Raw genomic sequence first — 24,212 nt, forward strand, 5'->3', positions numbered from 1 at the left:
TTTCTCTGAGCACAGCTTCCTGCATGTATAGTGAAGATAAATATTCAGGCAAGGCACACATCTTAGAAAGACATCTAGGCAAGCATTCACACTTTTTAAAAAACTCCCTGCTTGATGCTGTAATGACAATTGCCACAGAAAAGCCTATAAACAAAATAAACAAATGTAATACCACTGCAAATCAGGAAAAGAAAGCAATAGCAATGCTTGCTAGTCTGCAACTGCTTCAAAATCCAAAACAAACCAACCAATTTTGTTTTCCCAGTTATCTTTTCATCCTTTTCCCTAGGCCTTTTCCATAAGGTACTTAGTGGAAATGAAAGCAATAGTCTTATATGGATAAATCCATAGAATTGAAAAGAGACTGATCTCTTTTCTCTAGGTGCTCAAACGCTACATCAGTCTCTATGCTGTTTGAAAACCATGTGGGAAGGAGATCATTCTCTCTCAAATTCAATAGGCTTTTAGAATCACATTTATTCACTTGCATAGACTTTTTCCATATGGGATTTCAGGGCCTTTTATATAAGAAAGTGCCCCCTTTTCTCCTCTCTTTCCTTTGTGCTTGTTCTTTCACCAGCACAAAGCAGAAGCGAACAATGCTATATGTTCTGCTTTACATCCTGCAACGTCCAGCACATTGAAGAACAAAGAATAAATACATGTTGAAGGGAATAAAGATAGAAAGTTCAGTACAGCGGTTAGCTGGGGCTCCATAGAAAGTTCTGGTGCCAGCGGAGCAAAGTTTATTTTGAGAGCCAAAGAAAATGCATCCCAAAAACCATTCTGATGTGGGCTGACTGCAAATCTTGGCTGAGTCACCCTATCTTTCTGAGCTGCATTTTCTACAGCTGTAAAATGGGGTTTTGGCCCAGAAGTCTGGGTTATGTTTTTATAAGGCATTATAAAGGACTGCAAAACAGATAAACATTACTTTGCTGTTTTCACGTGGGAAGGCAGGAGTAAAGACAGAAGGGAAAGAAGCAAACATACCAAGTGGGAGTGTGGGGACATGAGTTGGGACAATCTATTAGTTTGGTTTCTATCTCATTCTGGTAAACACTGTTCAGCCAGGTAAGCTCTGTGCAATCAGTGTCTGGGTGCTGCCCTGTCCCCAGCCACCTCCTCATTGTCCAACCCTGGTGCCTGGGCTGATTGTGACGTTTGTGTCGTACTGCAGGTTGCCTTCCATCCAGATTGCAGACTGGGAAAACCTTCCTTTGCTCCCAAAACAGTGTTAGGGAAATTCATCTTCTTCCCCAATGGATCATTACAGAGGGAAACTGATTTTCTCTGCAGCCCAGATATCTGTCTGGTGACACTGGTACAAGGCATGAGGACACTAACAGGACCTGGGAGCACAGGGGGAAGGAGCAGGGCAGGACAGTTGGAGCCCCCAGCCATGCAGACCAAGTCATCCTCTGCCCCATCTCACTAAATCTTGGTGAAATCACACCCTTGCCTGCTGCTGTAATCACTGATTACATACTATTTGCCTGTAGTATTAAAGCTGTTTGCTTAATTAACATCATTTTAAAGGGCGGGATTGGCATAAAGGAGACAAGCTGTTTTGAACTCCAGTAAACACATTCAGCATGTGATCATCACGAGCAGCTCCTGCAGTCTTTCCACAGCAAGCAGGCAGCAAGCAACGTGAGCTAATGAACTGTATTTTAACCACCTGATGCTGGTCACAGCTTTCATCTATCAGGCTTATGGGCTGCGTGGAGGAGGGGAGGCAGAGAGCTTTGGCACATCTCAGTGCTACTGGAGCTGTTCGTCAGTCTGCTCTGCAGTCTACTGCAGAGTTTGCTTTATTAAAGCTTCCTGCACATATTCACTGGCACAGACATCGGGAGACAAGCAAACACGTAGCTGAGCACAGAGTGCTCGCAGCTGCATTGCAGTGTTTGCTGGCAACAAAGTGATGGGGGTAGGTGAGCTCAGGTAGAGGTGCAGGTCCTCTTGCTGCTGCCTGCAGCTGCAAGCTCATCATTTTTCTAATGCGGGTTTTGAAAAGAACTGGGAGAAAAGCATGCCTGCTTAAGGCTTTCTTTTGAGCTCCTGAATGTGTGAATATCCAGTGTTGCTTGTAACTAGTCTTGAGGAGTCTATGCTGCCTAATGTGGCTTTTATTCAGTTATTCTCTCAAACTAAAAATTGATTTCCTTTGAGGTTCTCAATGGGGTAAGCATAATTTCATTTATTTTGTTATAAATCTTCTTCACCTCTGTCAAGAGACCCTCTGTGAGGAGGATGGTGCTGTTGTACTGTGGCAATATTCAGAGTAAATTTAGCCCCTTTGGAGCAGCCTGAGTGTTAGAGACTTCCTACTTTCCTGTAGACGGCCTCATACAGAAGATTCGGGAGGATGAAGTCACTTTCTCACAGTAAATTTTAGGTGACAAATTTAGTTTCTTTTTTTTAATCCTCCCAATAATCCTATTTGTAGGGTTTTATATATATATATATATAACAATATATATATTGTTTTTTTGGATGGAGGGGGGAGGAGCACAGAAATATTTGATTATCCAAATTATTTATTGAGGCTCAGTACCAAATAGCTGCTCTAATCTGTGCTATCTGTAATGTGGATTTGTTGTTTCCAACAGCCAGCTATTCTGGAAGAAAACTCCTATTTGCTTAAGATTTTTTAGATGTCTTAGTCTACTGCTGTAAATAGACAATGTGGAAATTTAATTATAACAACTTTATTATTTGTGAGTGGCAGATTCAGAATTTCTTATATATCTAAGGAATATAGAGAGAAATATTTGAGCTACTTTTTTTTTTTTTTTTTTTTTTTTTTTTTTTTTTAATGGAACAAGAGCAGCTCAGATTTCTTCCCCTGCTTGTTTTCTAGTGATACAATACTGCAGTCTCTGCCTTACTCAGCTTGTCTAATTGCAGGGTATTTAGCAAAAGAATTCATGTGCAAGTTTTAGATTTGAAGTTAACCATCCATTATACTCTGCTTTGTTAGCAGATGTCAGCTGAACAGCAGTTAAAATCTAACCAGGAGAAATTCATGTTGAGGCCTAAATGAAGGTGGATATGCATCAGTATGATTCAAGATCCTTCTAACTTGAGAGGGTTTCTTTCATCATAAGCCAGGATGTTTCAGTGCAGTATCACATATGTGGATGCTGCTTCCTGACAGTCGTCTGGGACCAGCCAGCCATCAGGGTTAGGTGTTGTGGGAATTGAAAATCAGCATCTGTATTGCAGCTTAGTTGCTGAGTGCATACACCATCTGATGGAAAAACATTACTTGCTTAAAAAGAATGACTGGAGCTTGATTACTATAGCTGCTGGAGATCCCCTAATTCCAGCAGGGATCGATGGGAGCCTTGAATAGCAGGTACTTCCAAAAAGAAATTCTCATTGTCAAGATGAATGTTGCAAAAGAAAGCAAAGATGATTTCATTTTTACTTCAACCTGCTACATCCCAATTTTCATAAAAATAAAATGAGAATTATATTCTACTAATATATTTCAAGGACTTTTAGGGCTTAACTCAAGGTAATATAATCTTAGATGTCCCTCAAGGAAGATGTTGAGAAGTGGCACAGTTGTTATGCTGTTAAATTGCTCGGGAATGGCCACTTTCTCATCAGTCAAATCCTACTTTAATTCCCTTCCTCCAGTGACCCTTTCAGTGTTAATCCACTGCACAGAAGTGTTGCAGTTTTAATTAAAAAGGAAATCTCTATCTCTCTAAGCTTAGTCTGCCATCTGATCATGCAGTATCGTTTATGAATAGTATTATCTGTCTAATTTACATCATAAAACCATTACTTAAGCAAGGCAGAACACATTGGTAGTGCTCAGTAAACAATTCTGCTCTAACCAAAGACTTCAGTGTTTTAAGCAAAACTCAAGTGTATGAAGGGAGATGTGAGCACATCATATGCATTGCTGTGCTCAGGGATGCAGAGAGCTTGGTGGGATACCTCATTAAAATGAATCTCTAAGTTGACTTTGGAGCAGTTTCTGAAAATATATGTTGCAGCTCAACCACAAGATATGGATTTGAGGCAGGATTTACTGGATTAAATTATTTGGCTTCTGGAATAATGAAAGCTAGTGGTCCTTACTGACCTTTAAAATCTGTGATCTTAGCTATCGGCAGTGGCTATTGTTTCAGGTCATTGGAACTCCATAAATCAAATAGTGTGGAGACCTGTGAAGCCACAAACTGTCCTGAGGGCCTGCATGGGTCAAATGTTCCCACTGAATGAACTAATATCCCAAAACCTGCCCCAGCAGTTAACGGGATCTGTACAAGCCTTGAACTGGGTCTCTGGTGCAAATTTCTTCTTAGTTGTTGTTATGTTCAAGTCCAGAAACTATTATAGCTGTCCCATGGCACTAACAGGGTGAAGAGATGGGAAAAATAAAAACCGCTGCTTAGATCCCAACAACACTGGCACATCAAGGTAGCAAGTGTGATCAGAGAGTCACTCAGTGAGAACAGAGCCCTAAGGGGATCAAAACAACTTTTCTCACATTACTGATTACTGTAGGTTTTTAAAACATTGTGGGAGGAAAGTAGTGGGGGAAGGAAGAGGAGAGAGAAACTGGATCTTGCGTTTCTTGTTAGAAGAACAAGAAGGCAGGCACAAGATCTGTGTTACACTGTAAGCTCTTTACCTCAGGGGAAGGTAAACCCCACCTGGAAGAAATTAAATGTTAATGCATCAAATTATGTTCAAAAGCACATGAAGCTCAAGGGGCATCTTATGATACCTTCTGAAAACAAGATCTAGTTTAATTCATTTGCATATCCTGATACCTGATCCTGCAGATTAGCATCAGTGGGTTAATGCACTGCTACCATTAAGCTCCCTTGAGGTTATCAGAAAACTGTATACAACAAACTGTAGGCACTGAATTAAAGCATCTGGTCAGGGAAAAACAGATCAAACTACATCGTCTTAATTGTGACCTAGTTTGAGATGTAGCAGAGTGACAGCAACCCTTTGTAGGAAGAAAGAGTAAATTGATTTTGGTGAGGACCTCATCAATCTTTTATCGCTGTGACCCAGAGATCATTAATCTCATTTAAAAGTTCATCCTCATGGTAGAAGTAGTATCAGGCATGCTGAAAGTGTGTAAACCAGATATTCTTCTGCAAATGTGAATAGGTTTAGCTGGAATCTCTGAGAACTCCATTTCTAAATTGGGCAAACTCTTCACTGACTTGGGTTGAACTTCAGCCATTTACTTTGTGTTGGATCCTGTCTTTTAGGCTTGTGGAAACTTTCCAGAAAGTATCTGTCCTGTTTCTGAGCCATGTTTATGATACTCGAGTAAGGGAAAGAAGAGCTGAATCAACGGGCATGATAAATCACTACTTAATGTTGTGATCTTTTTGACAACAGACATCTATGCTGTCTGAGCAATTTAGGTGAGGTGCTGGTTAAAGAGGCTGAAAAACACAACTGAAGTACACAGCAAATCCCTGATTATCTGTGTTTCTGTGAGTCCTGAGGAATACAGGGAGAGTGTGTTATTTTGGAGAACAAAAAGCTAAGAAAATAAGTTATTTATGTTCATCTTTACACTCTGAGAGAACCAGTCTTATCACAGAGTTTATGGTTTTGTTGTGTTTTCCATAAGCTTTTGTATAAAAAGGATGAGTTGTGAGGGGTACTTTTTGTTAAATTTCTTGTCAGCTCTGGCATTTGTCAGATCCTACCTGGCATGAAAAGTGCAAGTCTGGGGACCTCTAAAGCCATCTTCTTGTAATTTAGCCACTTGAGTTTTTCTAGAGAAATCTGTAGTTAAAAAAATGTGAAAGTCTGTGAGGTGCAAGAAGGAATTCAGAACTGGGCTGAGGCCCAGGTCTGTTCTGCAGGGAGTGTTTTAGGAGGCAGAGTTGAGAAGGTATGAGGCCAGCTTGATGTGCTGGGTTAGGCCTGCAGCAGTAATTTGACTTCAAATTAACCAAGACAAAGGCTGCACATGTAATGAGCTGTGATACCAACTGTCGTGCTGGTGTAGCTTGACATACATGCCTCTGTCACATGCTATGCTAGTTTTGGATCTACATGCCATAACAGTAAATTCTGTGCTGCATTGTCACTTGACACTGGAGCATCATGCTCAGTCTGCGAGGTCCAGGACCTTAACAAGCCTTGAGACAGGTGAGATTCTCTAAGGCTACAAATGCATACATGCGCAACCTTTTCCACAGAGGCTTCCCATCCTTGTTTGCCTGCAGCAATGCTTGGGTCCCAAGAGCACTTTGATGTAACAACTTGCTATGTCACAGCTTGGCTGTCAGCTAAGACCCAAGAACGTAATTGAGGCAATGGTACTGCACAACAAACACCATCTGACCAAAACTGGTTCTAATGGGCTGCTGTGTGTAGCCATCCATAGCCCTGGTTTGAGCTTGTTTTTCCTGCACCCCAGTGGCTAAGTTTCTTTGTGGTGGGGCTCTGGCAGCATGTGTTGAGGAAGCAATGGCAGCAGAAGCAGGTGGTGTGTTTTTGCAACAAAGGCTTTTGTACACATTCATTGGTCTTGGTCACCTTTTGAGGAAGAGGCCAGCATGGTTCTCTGCAGTGCATGGGGCAAGTGCATGCTGACCCCAGTGCTGTGGAGGTGCAGGGATGCCCAGCCCCAGCTGCAGACAGCAGTGGAGACTGGCAAGATACCAGGTTTAATCCCAGAGCTCTGCTGTGTGGTCATGGTTCACATGCTCCCAAGAGACTCGAGCCAAATTATCCAAATCAGCCAGGGCACTGGGGGGCTGCTCTGTGAGCAAGCTGCAGAGTGTAAACAGGCGTTTTGTATCCTCTCTGGCAGGTTCTCAGTACATGAGGGTATGTTCAAGTACTGTACACAGATCCAAGGTTTAATAGTGGTAGCAGGGACGCATACCAGATCATTGCTTCCTAGGCTATTGAGTTAAATGTGCAATGCCTAATGTTAATATTAACCTATATACTGAATGGTGTGGAAGGTACCTGTCTGTACTGAGTTCTCCCAACTGAAACACTTCAGCTGCATGGTCCTTGGCACAGAACTCATTATTCTGAAACTTGCTTTCCCAATTAGTTGGAGTCTGTTTGTTTTCATCCTTTGGATCACTTTTTAACTCCTGTAATAGCTTTACTTAGGTAGATTGATGAATAGAGATTTCTTTAACAATGCCATGATTATTGGCTGAATATACTTCCTGAACAAACAAAACCTTTCATGTAACTGGGCATAAATTTATGGAGAGCCTTTATACATTCTACAAGCAATTCAGCAGGATTGTCTGCCAACTGGCACAACTTGCATCTGTCACATGAGGGTACTTCAAGGAACCATGTACCTTAATACATGTAAGTACATAAATGTGATCTTAGATCACAATGAAAATCCAGAGAGTGCTTGCAGCATGGTCCTAAGGTGTCTGTCACACAACTTCAGCTGCACTTGGACTCAGCACAACTACCCATTGGCAATCCTATATATCATCAGATACAGTTGCTTGAACCCCTTCTGATAAAAGGGGAGATCCCAAGCTATTGCCAGCAATGTGGACAGAAATTGCATAGCTCACAGCTCTTGGAGAATACTTCTCTTGCCTTCATTGGCAATCAGCATGGAGTTAAAGAGGTTCAGGTTTTGTTGTATAGCCTATAACAAAAGACTGAAAAGGTTTAGTCTGTTTCAATTAGAGAAAATTTGGCTGAGGAAGACAGGATAACATATAGAAGTTTGCTACAGAGAGGAAGGAATAATCTGTTCTTTACCTGTGCATAATGAACAGGACAAGTTGCTGGAACTGCAGTAGGACAGGTCATGGGAAAAACCTTCCATCAGTAAGGAGGTGAAGGATGAAAACCAGAGGGCATGGTATTCACGCTAGTCCACCGAATGCCTGTTGGACGTATTGTAGATAGGGGCAGGGCACTGGTATAACATGAGCAGGCAGAGATGAACTCAGTCTGAAGGGAGAAGAGTATCAGTGCTCCTGAGCAGCACCAGATCACCACAAGCTGAGAAACTCGCATCACTTTGCCTCCTCCATTAACAGAGTTGCATAAATGTCTGAAAGAGGTGAACTCACGTAAGTTTATTCTCTAACACAATCATAAAATTGCAGAGCCGAGGGAAGAATGTAGGTAATTTAATCCTTAGTTATCTCCTCTGCCCAGCAGACCACAAATATTGCTGTTCTCCTGACACATGAAATAAAGCCAGACTAATAATGACTTTTCAACACAGAGGTGTCAGCAGCATCTGCTCCAAGTACTAAGGGACTGTGGGAAACCTTTATTAAGAGGTGTGGATTTTTCTGGGTGGCATTGATTTGGTGGGCTAGAAAAGTAGTCTTAGTGTCCTCCACTGAATGCAACTTGTGAGCAATAAATGATCTTTGCACCATTATTTTTGTAACAGGTCACATTTTCATGATGTCAAGCAGGCTGCTGTCTTTTCTGTAATAAAGCTCACCTAATCAAAACAAGTCAGAGCTTATCTGAGCCCCTAGCCAGAGATATCTCTGTGGTGGCTACAGAGTTGGTTTCCTAGCAACCTAAAAGGCATTAGATGGGGCTTTGTTGACATTTATCTGTTACACACAAAACCCCCCACTTGAATAATATTATGGGTGTGACATAAACTGACAAAAGGCAGGAAATTCAAAGCTGGGGCTGATTTTCTATCCTTACCGCTCATCACAGGCTAAAAACAAAGGGCTCAGTCATGTGAGTGATGAATAGACCAAACCAATATTCATACTTCTTGGCTTTTGTCCCAAACAAAATGCCATTTAAGTGAGATGCTTGGTATTAATTTCCTAAGACAGGCTTCATGCTCACAGTTAGTAGAATGTTGACACTACTGTCAGCTTTCCCATGATCTCTCTTCTTCCTCAGAGGGGGAAATATTTCAGGTCCATGCCTTCAAAGGCAAAGGTTGTGAGCAAGGCTATAATCGCCTCGTTGGATGGTAAAGATGGATGCTCCATTACCATAAACTCAGGGTAGAGCTGGTGAGGACACGCAGGTTAAACATCGTCTTGCTCTACAAATAACTCTGTAAATCATAGAATCATAGAATCGTTAAGGTTGAAAAGACAATAAGATCACCTAGTCCAACCATCAACCCATACCTGTGGCCAGTCTAGACCATGTCATTCAGTGTGATGTCTATCCTTTTCTTGAAAACCTGGGGGATGGTGACTCCATCACTTCCCAGGGCAGCAATATGAAGATGCCTTTTATAGTTCTCAAGGAATTCTTGGTACAATAACTTGGAATTATTGTACAACTCGATACAAGAATTATGAAAACAAAATATCAGGAGAAAAAAAGAATTGTATGTATGTATGTATGTATGTATTTATTTATTTCTCAGACCAAAAATTTTCTCAGGACTGATAAATGGTCTGTAGAGTGACAGACATTTCAGCAATGTCTTTTATTTCTCCACTGTAGCAAGAGGAGTGTTGAAAACCTCACTGCTTGTGAAGAGCTTGTGTAGGAAGGGATGGAAGAACTACTGTTGCCAATTGCCACTTTAAATTCTTGAGGAGAAGACCTCTGGAAGTGAATGGGTATCATCCACCTCTATCAGATTCTAAAGACAACCCACAGTACTTAACAGAAAATATATATACATATTTTGCTGCAGATTGCTACAAACTGGCTTGAAAGTGCTAGAAAATAGATGTTAATTTTCACAAGCCTAATTAGCAGATGGGATAAATTAACTTAATCTAGCTGACTCGTAGAGCTCTTGGAGTACCAACTCAGACACTAACTATATAGCTTTTTATATGTGTATTTGCAGGGCTTTTTTGTTTCACCTCTGACTGTTTCACACAGAAACAAGGGCCCTTTTTTACATTTGCTTAGAAGCATGGTATGAGGGTTTTATCTCCATGTAGATTTTTTTCGGCCTGGTTGTGAAACTGCAGAGAAACTTGCAGAGAAAACTAGTGAAACCTAGCTATAGCTGCTGTTGTAAGGGAAAATCCTCTGAATTGCTGTCAGTGGATAAGCCACCAGGCATTCATCCCATTCATTCTTCACTGTAATCTTCATTACCATAAGAGCTGGTGTTCTTTCTCCTCACTCATGGATGCCATACTGTCTAAACTCCAATGGGCTCTTGGAATAAAGGCACTTATGCAGGCCTCTCTGGTGATGACAGACAGGGTTTCTTTAGCAAGCATATCATGCATATATATGCTACATACATCATAATGGTGAGGAATTACTATGCACAAACCTTTGAAAGAAATAGAATGAGGTTCTTGCACTTTCTACCAACATCATCTTTGCTGTCCATCCATTTGTTCCCCATTTAGCCTCTCTACTGGCCCAGCTCCTATTATGTGCATGAGGACAAGACTGTGGGAGCCTACTGCGAACCTGCAAATGTACACGTTGTTCCATTGGCTCCCTATAGAAATCCATGTGTTCACATAACCCGTTTTCTAAAATTTGTTTTTTGAAGGGGAAGGGTAAGGGGAGAAGGAACCTGTCTTACAGCTGTACACAGATTAGTAGTATGTTCACACTCATAGGTCGAGGTAGATAAAATAGCCATATTTTTCCTCAACATGCTTATTTGTAATGCATGCATGAATTAACTTAAGAAGCTTAAAATATTTAGCAATTGCTGAGATAAATTGGAGAGTATGGATAGGAGAGACAGAACTAGCAGAGATAATTGAATATACTTAGCCATCATAGCAGCTTTACATAGCTGTATCGTGTTCTCTACAGATAACACAGCTGGGACAATATGGTAAGAGCTCTCAAATATCTTGGAATTTCTGTTATAATGTAGTTATCAACTATTGTGAATGTTAAAATATGAGTTTTTAGCTCATTCAAAATACATTTCTCTTCTTTAATATATATGATAAAATGTAAAATAGTGAGCATTTGTAGTCTGCCTTTTTTTAGGACTCAGCAGGAAGGATCTTTCTGAGGGTTTCTTTTGGATCTGAAGTCTGCCTTGGGATAGCACAGGCTGCCAAAGGGACATAGATTAGTAGGCAGAAGACACAGATGCCCCAGATTTGACAGCTCAAACAGCTAAATGAGAACAAGGAGATGAGTTGCTGTAACACCTGTAAAACTGGTAAAGTCCTTCAGCACAGGAGAAAATCCTATTAGATAAAATAGTAAGATTCCAACCAAATTCAAACTGAACCTAAATCTGTTCCATTGTCTTTTTTTCTGACTAGCACGAGGATTTCAAACTCCGTCTGCAGCAACTCATCCACACTTGCACGTACCTAATTAACGATTTAATTAGAGCAGCAGTGGGGAAACTGCTGTTTGTTTTCCCTTTCTCTCAGGTGCTTCATGCTGCTCTTGGAAGAACCCTGGTTCAGCACAAAGTGCTCTGAGTGGTGGAGCCTCTGTGGTGATGCACAGCAGGTTGAAGGTGAAGGTCTTTGCTGAGGCTTTTCCTCTCCTCTGAGGTAAGTGACCTTGTCACCACTACTAAGCTCTGCCCCTGGTTGCACCACCTGTACCACAGCCAATTATCTGAGCTGAAGCTGGGGACTAATGCCTGACTGTTTAATTTGGAAGAGCAGTAGGAAGGTCACTGGGAAAGGTAATGCAGTCCCGATGATTGAACATGTGGATAAGGGCACCACAAAAATATAATCTACTTTGTGGAGAATGTGATAAACCAGGTTTATGTATGTGGTTGGCAAGCAGTACTTCTGGGCCTTACTTCATCAGATAATCCAGACGCAGAGCAACTGTGTATCTCTCTGGTCCCTTAATATGACATTAAATCTAAGGATTAGGTTATTTTCACATTTGTAGGGTTTTCTAAAACAGAATTAGAAGTAACTCCTATGTATTTCCTAGCTGTCTTCATCTTTTTGTGTATGTGTGAGGGGAGTTGTTTCTATGAAATAATAGTTATTTCTGCAATCAGGCAAAGATAATCTAAGGGAAAGATTTCACATATTCCAAAAGGCAAAACCTTAGCAGAAAAATCTGAACTCAGACATTTGACTGCAGGGCCATCCACGTTTCCCCTGACATGCTCTTTTACCACTCAGAATAAGAAGCCCAGAAATCCCAGATGATGTTTGCAAACAAAGAGCAGCGTCACTGCATGTATGCATGTAGCTGAGGCGTCCCCCAGGCAAGGCTCACTGCATGCATGAGGCCTGGGTGGGCTGTGGGTGTGCAGTGACTCTGCCACGTGGGCCTGCCCAGCACAGCCACCACATCACGCACCAGGAAGTCTTTGCAGGAGTGCTGCCCAATGCTGGCGAGCCCTTTTCTGACAGAGATACAGCCCCAGGCCAGGCAATTTGTGAGGCAGAAGGAAGGAAGTGGTAGTGTTTTCCATGTGTGATTGACATGATCCAGAGGAAACTTCTGCACATGGAGGCTGCAGATTCATCGTGCTGCCAGTTCGTGGCCTCAGGCAAGCCCTATCACACAGCTCCTGGGATTAGGGTCCTGCGTCAAAGCTGCCACGCGGTTTGTACAGTTCAGCTGCTAGGCAGAGGGACGTCCTTTGGCTGAAGAACATCCTGTCTGGATGTATTTTTGTCATCAGGTGTGAAGTGATTCAGTGCTGAATTCTCAGAGGTACTCTGGGAATTCTACATCCTTCTTGAAAACAAAGGATCCATGGAGAAATATCACTTGTGCTGCATGACTATGGGCGAGACCAGCTAACCTGTCAGATGTTAGCATTTAAAATCATTTAAAAAATGCCTCATCTAAGATTTTCTCCTTATATTTTTTCATATTACTCTTCTGAAATCTGTTCATTTGTTTACCTCTTGCATTTTACATAATATGATCTAGAGGGACTTGTAGACTCTATGTCAACAACATGCATAAACATATGCCTGAGTGCACACGTAAGTGGTTAGGCATTTCTTGCACTTAACAGCAGAGGCATCCGTCTGATGTAAGGAAGTTACTAGCTCAGGCTCTACCATTGCCCGGTCCATCCCACTTCTCTACCTGCTACTGTGATGCTCAAACAACTAACCAGGGAAAGTTTTTGATTAAATAAGCATTTCTCTGGGGAAGTTAAAAGTCCCAAGAGCACATTTGGGCAGGTTCAGCTGCATGAATCTCCAGGACTGTCTGAAACCTTTGGGCTCTGCTTTTATCCCAGATTACAGTTGTGCCCTCTTTCTCTGCCTTCCCCATTTGATCTCTCATATCTCTTCATTGTCTTTCTCAATGGAATCTAAGGACAAGTCAGGTTAACTTTTTTCTAACCCAGAAAGGGAAAGCATGAATGCCTGTGAGATCAACTCCAGAACAGCGTGTGCAGGTCAGTTCACAACACGCTCCAGCAGGAAGAAATGCAGAGGCCATCTGGAGAGAGCAGACAAAGTACCTGACAAGAAGAAATTAGAAGAATGACTTCTTATCCAGTGAAAGCATAAGAATGAATTCTTGTTTCTTTTTAGGTATGGATTCACAACTGATTTGCTCTGGTTACAATCTAAGCTGTCAGCACTGGGTTTTTTCACCTTTCTCTTTCCTTGTTGCATATTCCTGATACCTACCTTGTCCCAGTGGTTGAATAACTGTGGGATCAGGGAGGGATCTTTTCTGGGCTGATTTTCAGCTGGTTGAGTTTCTCAATTGGCTGGCCATCACGTCAGCTATAGTATGAGCATTAGTGGTAGCACTTGTCATCAGCAGCCCTAGTGCCAGTACAGAGGAGGCAATGTCACCCCATTGACATGGGCAGAGAGGCAAGATGTGTCCATGCTACCATGTGCAGGGAGGTGAGGGAATACCTGCTTGACAGCAGTTCATACACAGAACCAGCTAAGATGAGCATGAAACCAGAACTGAGAGGTTAACATCACTGAGGGAGAAAAAGTATTTAAGCTACAGTACAAAGCTGGCACAAGAACAGATGGACATATGGCTGTGAATAAAATTAGGCTGGAAATTAAAAGGCTTCTAGCCACAGGAAAAGTGGGCTTTCAAAATAACTTTCCAATGGGAGTAGGGGGGTTCAGAAAAAGTAAAAAACTGTGAGATTGAGCTTAGGAGATTTACATGAGACTGTTGCTGTGATAGTGAGAAACCTGGGATGAAGACCTATGAGACATATTTCTATTCTACCCCCAGTATTTGCTTTCATTTTGATCTTCCCTTTCATGATTCTTTCCTTTTCTCTCTTTTTTTTCTTCCTGTTCCTTTTTGTTACAAAACCCATGGCTTTTCCCCTCATTGTCTTGCTGCTGACACACTCATGCCTTAACTAACTGTTCACTACAACATACCTGACTTCTGCTCAGGGAAACCAATGCAACAACCAACTGAGAAGAGTGTTGTGAAGTTAAATTCATTGAGATAAGGAGGTGCCATGGGATGTCCAAATGCCTATGTAATACCCTCGTATTACTGCCAGCTGGGGGAACCCACCAGTTCTGGAGCCTGGTCTTCCCATGCTCAGCAGGGCTGAGCTGAGGTGGTGCAGCACAGTGGCAGGCTTCCTCTACAGCTCCTGTAGCGCTGTCAGTGTTCAGCTCAAACATGAACATGAAATTCAGCTTGCGGAGAACAGGTTATTTTAAGAAATTGCTAATACGGAGAGAGGCTATTTGTCAGGAGGTGTAATTTTTTTCTGCACTAGCAGCTTCATTTGCACTGGTGCCCACTTGCAGTGAATGTATATTGTCGCCTGCAAAGAATTGCTTCAGATTCTCAATAAGATGCTCTATAAAAAGAAAGTGTATCTTGCAAGAAGTTCATCAGTTAACAAGAAAGCAAGTAATTTAGATGCTAGATAGTCCAAGTAATTTTTTTCTTCTATTGCAGTGTAGCAGCAGATGTTTAGGTCACTGACATATACCAGAAATGTTGCCACATCTCCATTAATTGGCATTAGTGCCTTCATTTCACAAAAAGAAAACTATTGCTTTTCACAGTTTGGCCTATAGTACCACAACAGCCTCAGCCATATAACAGCTAGTTGCCATGACTGTGCTCTCTCTTCCCCCTGCTGTTGCCACCGCCTCCTCACTCAAGTCATTTAAGTGCTGTCAGCCCTGGTGCTCTGCTATTTCAGCATGCTGAGCTGGCACAAAAGTAGTCACATTTATTCTGCCAGGCCAAAGGGGAGCATGTCCAAAGTCACAAGAGCTGGACAGAGAGCTGCCAAGATGGAGGAACCAGCAATTAGCTGGGTTCAGGCTGCTGAGGAGAAAAAGCGTCCATGTGCTGCTCACAGGTTGTGTGGAAGAAATTTAAGGAGTCCTGTGACTTACATCAGCTTCAAGGTGATTCTTCTGCAGCTTTCCTTAATTGCCAAGTGATAAATTTTAACTCCTTTTGGTGTAACCTGGCCATCAGACATGATGTGTCAAACTCAGCAAGATCTTGCACTTTGGCCACAGCAACCTCAGGCAATGCTACAGGCTTGGGGCAGAGTGGCTGCATGGCTGGAAGACTGTGTGGAAGAAATGAACCTGGGGGTATTGGTTGGCTAAATGTGAGCCAGAGTTTCAGCTTCAGCAGTCAGCACTGCAGCATGAGATGTATGCTGCTGTCCTGCTCATCCCAATGCAGCACACTCCCTGCAGAGTGTAACAATGTGGGATCCCTACATGGGTATCCCCTCACCATCAGGAGCCAGGTGAAAGGGCTGCCAGTAAGAAGTGCAGTGCAAGCAGGGGGATATGATGAGATGTTCTTCGGGCACTGTGGTTCTTCTGGCCTGAATGGCTAGTGACTATTCAGAGCCCTTACAGGTTGCTTTTCCTTTTATTTTCCCCTTTGGAATGTTTTGGAATAGGTTTATGCTAAGCAAAATCATGTATTTACAACAAATGCACACACAATCTTGTTTGTCCAATTATTATAGAAACAAACAACATCTAGGCCATTTTCACATCTCTTTTCTGCCTTATTCTGTTCTCACAGATCTTCTTCCTCTGTAGGCCTACTCCTACAATATTGCCCATTGCTGTTAGGGCAGATTTTGCTATCCTCCCTTCACTAGCAACATTGAACATGTGCTGGTTTGGGCCATGGGATCCTTATTCTCATCCTCATGCCTCATTTCGTTGAATGGCTGTTACCACTGTTGTCAGGTATTTTGCTCTACAAAGCGTCTCAACTGAGCCTCTAGGAAGTGTTCTTAGTGCTTTAATCAAATCTGTGATTTTGGTTAATGTACATTAATGCCTTCTGCTATTAGTTCTTTTGTAGCAGTGGTAAATTATGTGTACTAGATCTTAGAGAAATGCCTATTGATCTCAACTTCTATATATTTCTTATAAAAACCTGAGCCTATAAATAATGCAGTTCTTTCCTTTCTGGGATCTCCTTGATTATAATAATCCAACCTGCACAACCTGCAGGATGTATCCATACAGATTTAAAAAAAAAAAAAAAAGGTGCCAAAATTTCCTCTATAGTTGGAAAGATCATGTAATATAAGAGGAAGAAATTGTCCATCATGGTGGAAATCATCTGCTTAAAATGAATCATGATTGAACAAACTGCCTGAGGACTAGAAGGAGCTCAAAAATTCAGCACAGCCCTCGTTCTGGGTGATATTGTCTACTGATCTGCTCAGAAATGTGCACATTTATATTGCTTACGTGTGGAAGGGCATGTCAGCTGAAGAGAAAAATTAGCTGGTACTCTATCAGGTTAGATTTGATGAATACCTGCCCAGAAGATAACCTAATATCTGCGTGCTAGACACCCTGATGTGATGCCCAAGCCATGGAACGGTCTGTAATAGTTTGAGTTTTTTGTTAAAGGCTGCATTTACTGAGGTGGATTAAATAATATGAGACAGAAGAGTGTGGGGAACAATTCAGCAAATGTTCACAACTCAGCGAGCTGATCTGGGTGCAGCTACAAGTGTGCTTGTCTGCAGTTGTCACTGCTGTTTGTCCTGCCATGACACTGACAACCATTCTGACTCTACTGGCTTCTGTTCTTCTGCTGGGGTCTTTTCTTCAGCCAAAGTCAGTGCTGCCTCTGATGCCTCACCACTATGTTGTTTGCACAGTGTCATGGCATAACACCTTTATGCACAGCTTTGAGCTTCTTGTAGGAAGCTGCTGCTTCAGTTTGAATCATGTGGGGTCCAAAGGAGCTGTGGATCAATAGATGGCTTCCTGTGTTCTCCTGCCAACTCCTCATTGGGTTGTTTCACAAATACATTTTCATTAGAAAGACCTGTGTTGGAGATTGCCCTCCCACTCTTTCCTGTTTGCACAATGTTGTTTGGGTGTCCAGGGGAGAATAGTTTTTTTCTTCTCTGCGTTTCCAGAATCAGACATTTATAGATGCAGAGGGGCTAACGCAGTCTAATTTTGCAGTGTCTTTGAAGGTATGGTTAAAACAGTTTATTAGGGCTCAAAAACACTGGCATTGGTTCCTTGCTTGATACAAGTAAGTTGAATAATTCAGTTCTTTTCTGTTTATATCAAGTGTCTCTTTCAAATGGGAATAGTGGCATTTTAGTGCAAAGTATCATGGCAGATCTGGGCTGACTGCTGCAGCAATGGCATCATCAGAGGCTTTGAGCTAACTAGCAAGGCAGAAGATTTGCAGAGTTGCAGCTGTGGCATGGGCTTTTTTGTATGCGTTGCCAGTGGGGTTGTGGGCATCTTGGAGAGCAATGTAGACATGAGCCTCCTGCTCAGAGGCATGAACCCATAAAGCAGCCTGAGTAGTCTGTATAGTCTGAGTTATTCTTACACAGGAGGGGAGTGCATTAAGGAGGTAGGAGTTGCTGTGTGACCACAACCCAGTCTTCCCAGTGTTTTGCCTGGCCAGGACCCCACCAGGTATTTAAGAAGGATGAAGCAAGAAACAGCAGCATAGAAGGTAAATGGTGGTAATCTGCCACTAAGAAAAGCTCCTTGCTAATGCTCCATTACGTGCACAGTAATTTGTATTCACTTGAAAATTGTTTTATTTTGTGGTTATTTCATATTTCTTACACATTAAAATACCTCATCTCCTTTTGAATCTTCTATTCTTCACTTGGCTAACAGGCTGTGACAATGACTTTCACTGTCTAATTGCTCACTGGATGAAAAAATATTGTTTGTAAAGCTTTGAATTATCAAACTTTCCATGTAGTGAATATCTTCTGAAACTCTGTTGAGAATGCCTACATTTTATATATATAATGTATAATTGATTTTATATATACACAAAACATTTTATATATACAAAATTTCAAAATTGTCATCTCTCAAAATTTTGTATATACACACAGCATTAGAATTTCATCTGGATTTACTTTTTACACACTTTTCTCCCTTGGAGGTTTGTAGCCTGTTCACTCACATAGATTGGATATTTTCAGTTACTGCTTGAAAAACAGCTACTGACTGCAGGTGGGCTATGGCAGATCCAAGGTTTGGATTCAAGGACCTTGATGTATTTGCCTACTGAAGACAAAAGAGCAGGAATGACTTTGTTCAACATTGGCTATAAGTACATTTTATTCTCTGCCCAGAGTCATCAAGTTCCTTCAGAAGCCACAGAACCAGGAATTTCTGATGTGGAAAGCTTTGGTTTCTTCTATGACAATAGTGAGAAGAAATAGGAAGATTTGACAACTGCAGGGGAGTTTCAGGTACAGGCTATCACATCACTTCAAACTTAAACAAGTTTTTTTTTTTTTCCTGCAGCAGAGGCTGACTTTCAATGTCCTTGAAGTCCCGTATTCTGCATTCTGGCAAGCAAGTAGAGAAATGAGCCAAATGCATCAATTTAGTCATATAGGGAGGTTTCTAGTAAACTTCTGAACAACAGGGTAGTGTCAATGTACTTAGTAAAGCCACATGCTTTTTAAAAATAGTGCTATTGATTTTGTTTGTGTGTGTATCAAATGTTAGCACATTCATTAAAACAGCAGCCTTCCAAATACTGCTGCAGAACAACCAGCAGGCCCAGAGTCGATATCCATCTGAATATTGGCTTGCTTTCAAAGGGCAACTTAAAATTAGGGCATTGACTTTTCACGCTGTAGAGGAAAGATCTTAGAGGGAGCATTTATCAAATAGAATTTAGGCAATATTTATCAAATACAGCTAAGCTTTGATCGTGTTTGATGAGGCAAAAATGTGTGTGTACAGCCATGTATGACAATAGCAAAACAACACAATGGGAATTTATTCATATACATTAATGCCTAGATGAAGAGTCCAGGGTAGATACATGAGAATAAAGAGAAAAACATTTATCGAAGGAAACTTTATGCCTTAAACTCTTGTATGGGCACACTGAAGCACTCGTCATTAGGAAAATAATGTATTAAAGTGATTAAATTAATTCTGTGTCTTTGTCCTTATAATGTCATTTTTGTACAGTGCTGTGAGGGAAGCAACACACTGGGATAAAGGTAACCACCAACGGCTGTAGGTTACGACAACAAAATATGTTCTGTTGTGTCTGTTGAAAAAGATCTAAAGTCACATAGTAAAAATGTTTTTTTTCCTCTCTCCTTCTAAGAATGATAGATGAGGTCATTCTATTTCTCATAGATATACTATGATTTTGTGACTTACTTGTTTTCCTCTCTGGCGTCAGTTCATGCTGCCCTTCAGACTTTCCCAGCCCTTGAGAACTCTGTCAGAGTTCTCCAGAATGGTTCAGTTCACCTCTCTATTCTTAACAGAAACTCATGAGGATGATTTATTTCTCCAGAGAAAAAAAGTGATCCCATTGTCAGGGCACTGCTTGTTCCCTCCACTACGCTGATTAGGTTTATCCAGTATCTGCAGATTTTGTTTGGTAGTTTGGTTGGTTTTGTTTCAGAAGAGCTTTTTCTATCCTAGATAGTGACCCCAATCCATATTGCTCGCCATGTGATGGTTTGGGATGTGGAAAATGATGTGATTTCTGCTTATGCTGCAGTTGCTTCCATGAAAAATGACCACGGGGACAAAGCAAACAATACCTCTTGATGCACAGTTTTCCTGTCTTAGAGAGGGACCAAGAACTTCAAAGCTCCTAACTTGAGCACCTTAAGTGAAGGACACTGTTGAGGTACCTGGGGTACCATCATGCCCACAGTTGCTCCCAGCTGGCCTGGAGGTCTTGTATCCAGCTGGGACTGCCACTACAGATGTTGAATGTGGTGAAATCTTCATGAACTCTAGCATTCATCTGATCCTGCTACCAAGCTGCATGCTGAAGGCATTGAGCTGCATTCTCCCTTCTTTTTGTACCTTGCTTATTTTCTCTTTTGTAATGCAGAGAAGCACTTTCAGATGATGATGTAATTGTTTGCAGCTTCTGTTCATTTCTAACCTGCTTGACAGTGACTTGTTTGGTGAGGTTTGGATTTTGCGAAGTCGTCTTTATTGTCAGCTGAAAAGCTTTTGTGGTGTTGCAAGCAGTTAGAGAAAACAGGTGTATCAAGGGAATGGTATGTGTGCAGTGAAAACAAAAGGTGGAAAAGACCTGTCCCAGTGTATTTAACTGTCCTCACAGTTGGTACTGGAAGCATTTTTCTTCCATACGTCTTATTTTGAATCAAACTGAAGTGTTCCTAATGATGAGACTTTCCTTATTTTACTTTGATTTTCTCTCATGCTGAGTGCATTATTACTGTAAATGGATATTAGTCTTTGTCTGAAGATGCATATCCCGAAGATCTTCACTTTATTTCCTCCTCCAAAAAAAGAAAGTATGGTTTGGGGCAGTTAGCGTGTGCAAAGCATAGTTTTAGCAGCTTTATTGTTTCTCACAGATTATGATCTGTCTGAATCTCTCCAAATTCCTGAACAACCTCCTGCTGTTAACACCACTACCAAAATTGGGCCCTAGAGTCTACCGGGTCACCCAGGTATCCTTACTGCTATGATATATTGCATTTATCTTGTCTCCTTCTTTGATGGATACTGAGCAATAACAGTAAATCTTTCTCTCCTTACATGCAGAATTGGTTTTCAGCTGGAGTTGAGTGTCTCTGGAGTAAATCCAAGGTAAACTGATCAACTGAATGAGGAGACAGAGTACAGAGGTACAAATTTGGGGCTTTTGAGTCTTCTTTGTTATTGTACCACCAGGAAGCCCTATTTTAACTAGTAAAATGAATTCTTGACATCTTTTCCATTCAAACCACTAGTTCAGAGGGAGGTTTGAATGAATTTCTTGGGGCAGTAATTTAAAGGGGGCAGCAGATTCAGGGTAACTTTAAAGCATCAGTTTGAGGAACTTGACATTTGTTGCAGAAAAGTTGAGTTTCTGAAATGTGAAGTGTACAAAATATGGACATACCTTAGTCTGATTTAATGAAATTTAACCAAAATTCTTTTCCATGTTAATAAAATACTCTGAGCCAAGGCTGACAGGGATGTTCCAAGTAATAAATTAAACTTGTTTTTAGGTAACTCCTTCTCCCTCTAGTTTTGAGCACCATATAGCTATCAGTGACCCAGCTGGAGTCTACTCTGTGGATTGCATGATGAGATTTAACAAACATGGAGTGTAGGCACTATTCAGAAATAAGCCAGTTTTCCAAGCTCAGATGACTTATGAAAAGTTAGGTTTTGTTGTCCTTTTATTTGTTCTTCCTTTCCAAACAGTCTGATACTTTTGGAACCTGAGAAACAAAAACTACAGCACTCGGTAATCCCATGGAAACTTCCTTTTGACAGTGCCTTTCTCTAAGTGACGCATGATTTCCAAAAGCTTCTTCCCTGTCCAGAAGGAAAATGTTCTTACATGACTATATAGATAACAAGATTTTTTTTTTTTCTTCAGAAACATTTGCAGGCAAAAAACCTTGGAGGATCACATTGCTTCTCCAGTTGCTGGACACTTCCAAGTGGGAGTGCAAAATCCAATTTTTCCCGTGCCAATCTCAACCATGCTCAACTTATGCCTACAGAAGAAACTGAGCACATTTTTGGGGTGGATGTAATATGTCCCCAGCTGGCACAGCCGTAGTGGGGCTGCCATTAACTTCTGCACTGATGGACACATCGGGGCACTGTGAGCCATGTTCAGTCCAGAATTGGAGTGGATGTGAAGCTGAGGTGAAAGGGATGATAGAAAACTGCTCAGAAGTCAAGAGGAATTTTGTATTGTGTGAGCTTGATTTGCTAAAAATGCTCCCAGATTTTATTCTTCATTCAAAAACAGGCTCTTTCCTGAATAGAAATCTATCTATTTGAAGTCTAAGTGATTTTGAGATTAAACAACAAATTAGGTTTCTGGATTTTCAAATTCTATTTTAATTGAATGTTTTAGCCATGCAGAATGTAAAGAAACTGAAAATGTCTGATGCCAAATGGCACACTTATTATTTGAAATTTGATGACTAATTTGTCCTTAATTTTATCAAATTATACTAAGAGGTCTTTCTTTTACAAAACATTACAAAGCAATACTGAGGCCAGAGAGGTGCTAGAGAAATCTTTTTTGTCATCTGGAGCACTGTACAGAATTGCGTGGGTTTAAACAAAATGTATCTTGATGTTTTACCTTAAAACTCTCTGTCCTTTTTCTCAGTTCAGCTGAATCCTATGAAATAGATACGCAGCTTGGAGAAGTTCTTCACGCCCCCACAAATGCTAAAAATGGCCCTGATACAACATGTATTTATGTAACAAAATCATCTGCATTAATATCTTCCTTTCCTTTTGGTGAGAAGAACAGGGGGGACTCAAGCTGACACATTTCAGGGCAGCCCCTTCCGTTCTTCTCCTTGCATTTGGGGCAGCAGGGGCAAGCACTGCTCTCCTTTCAAAACCAGGGTTGTGAATGAACAGGAACATGACATGAGTATCAGTAGTGAGTTTGAGGGAAGATTGTGGTCCAAGCTTTCAGATTCTCTTCCCCCGAATATTCGGTTTCCTGTTACAGATCAAAATCACTGGCAACGAGGTTTCTGGCCATTCTCGTGCTGATGTGCCAAAATGAAGAGGGCATTTAAAAAATAAAATTTTCTCTACTCCTGCTGAAAAGCAGAGAGACTAGTTGGCTTATGGGGTCAAGCATGATGTATAGAGCTTTTCACCTCTTGTTTGCATCTGGCAGGATGCAGTGGGAAATGTTCCTGCTTGGCAGCTGGTTGGTGTCCCATTTGTCACCATCATGTTCAGATGAACTCTTGCTCTTTGGGTCACAGCCCATCCCCAGCAGCGGGCAGCTCTGCAGCCAGGGACACTGAGCACAGGGTGGGGTTTATCTCGGCCTCTGGGGCTGTTCCCCTGGGCCAGGATGGAGTCCTGCTATTAGGAAGCAGAAGGAGAGTGAACAGTAGGTGCTGCTGCTGGAGGAAGCTTTGGTAACTTTGCCGTGTTTATCATTACTAGAAGATCTGGGGAAATAAACAGCCTGTTTTTCAGATGCAAGCTTATATACTGACTGCTCTCCCTGCTGCATGCGGGCAGCTGTGGGTGCAGGCCAGGATGCCTTCCTGTGGCCTGTCACAGGCCGTGTTATCCCAAAGAGTGACCTCCTGAGCCCATCCAGCCAATGCTCAATGCCCTGACCCGCTGCCTGTTGCCTGCTGTGGAAATGAGTCCTAACCAGCAGCGAGGATCAAACCAATGTTCTTAGCAGCAGCTGTAAACTCGATAAGCTGCCTGTCCTCCTTTCTCTCCCCCCGCCCTGTCCCTCCCTTTGGTGTTGAAATGAAGGCAGAGACGTGCTGAGAGAAGCAGTGCAGCATTCTGTTTGCAGGATAATATGCCGACCACATGTATGTATTAAAGGCTGTATGGAGTTATAATGAGCCAGGAGCATTTAAATGCAAGCCAAGGGGAATTTGCTATTCTGCGTGGGCAGATTTCAATTGTAAGGTTGGCAGCTCTGGTATCCTGTTCTCTAATGCCATGGGATGAGAAAAAATAGGCTTTTCTTTCAGAGCAGTTGATTATTGAATCCGCACCAGCTGTTCACCCTAATCCAAGCTTTCTGTACTCACTCCTTGTAATAGAGGCATCCCTCATCTGTCCGTCTGTCCATCCCCCCATTCTCATTTTCATGGCTCTTTTGTAATCTTTCAGAAAGGTGGTGAGCAAATATCAGCCATCTAAAGCAGCGTAAGCGTCAGCACCAGGCAAGGGTTGTAACTAATTAACGATAGAAGCACCCCCAGCCACATATTGAAACTCAAATTATCTTTCTTATCTGCCGCAAAATGGGAAAAAAAGCTGGCATGAATTAGAAGGCAGAGGACTGTTTTTTAGCAGCGACACCTGACTCCACAGCCAGCAAACTGTGAGATCAGAGCTGGAGCG

At 41.7% G+C, this 24,212-nt stretch overlaps 1 long non-coding RNA gene across 1 annotated transcript; it reads left to right on the plus strand.

Moving 5' to 3' along the window:
* Positions 1-1,649: 1,649 nt before the first annotated feature.
* LOC128086376 (uncharacterized) lies at positions 1,650-23,001 on the plus strand. Its single transcript, XR_008209351.1, has 6 exons — positions 1,650-1,933; positions 11,325-11,450; positions 18,472-18,589; positions 20,711-20,806; positions 20,901-20,983; positions 21,727-23,001. It is a non-coding gene; the product is annotated as an uncharacterized LOC128086376 (long non-coding RNA).
* The last annotated feature ends 1,211 nt before the right edge of the window (positions 23,002-24,212 follow it).

Source organism: Tympanuchus pallidicinctus, unplaced genomic scaffold, assembly GCF_026119805.1.
Source record: "Tympanuchus pallidicinctus isolate F22 unplaced genomic scaffold, pur_lepc_1.0 scaffold3, whole genome shotgun sequence".
NCBI lineage: Eukaryota > Metazoa > Chordata > Aves > Galliformes > Phasianidae > Tympanuchus > Tympanuchus pallidicinctus.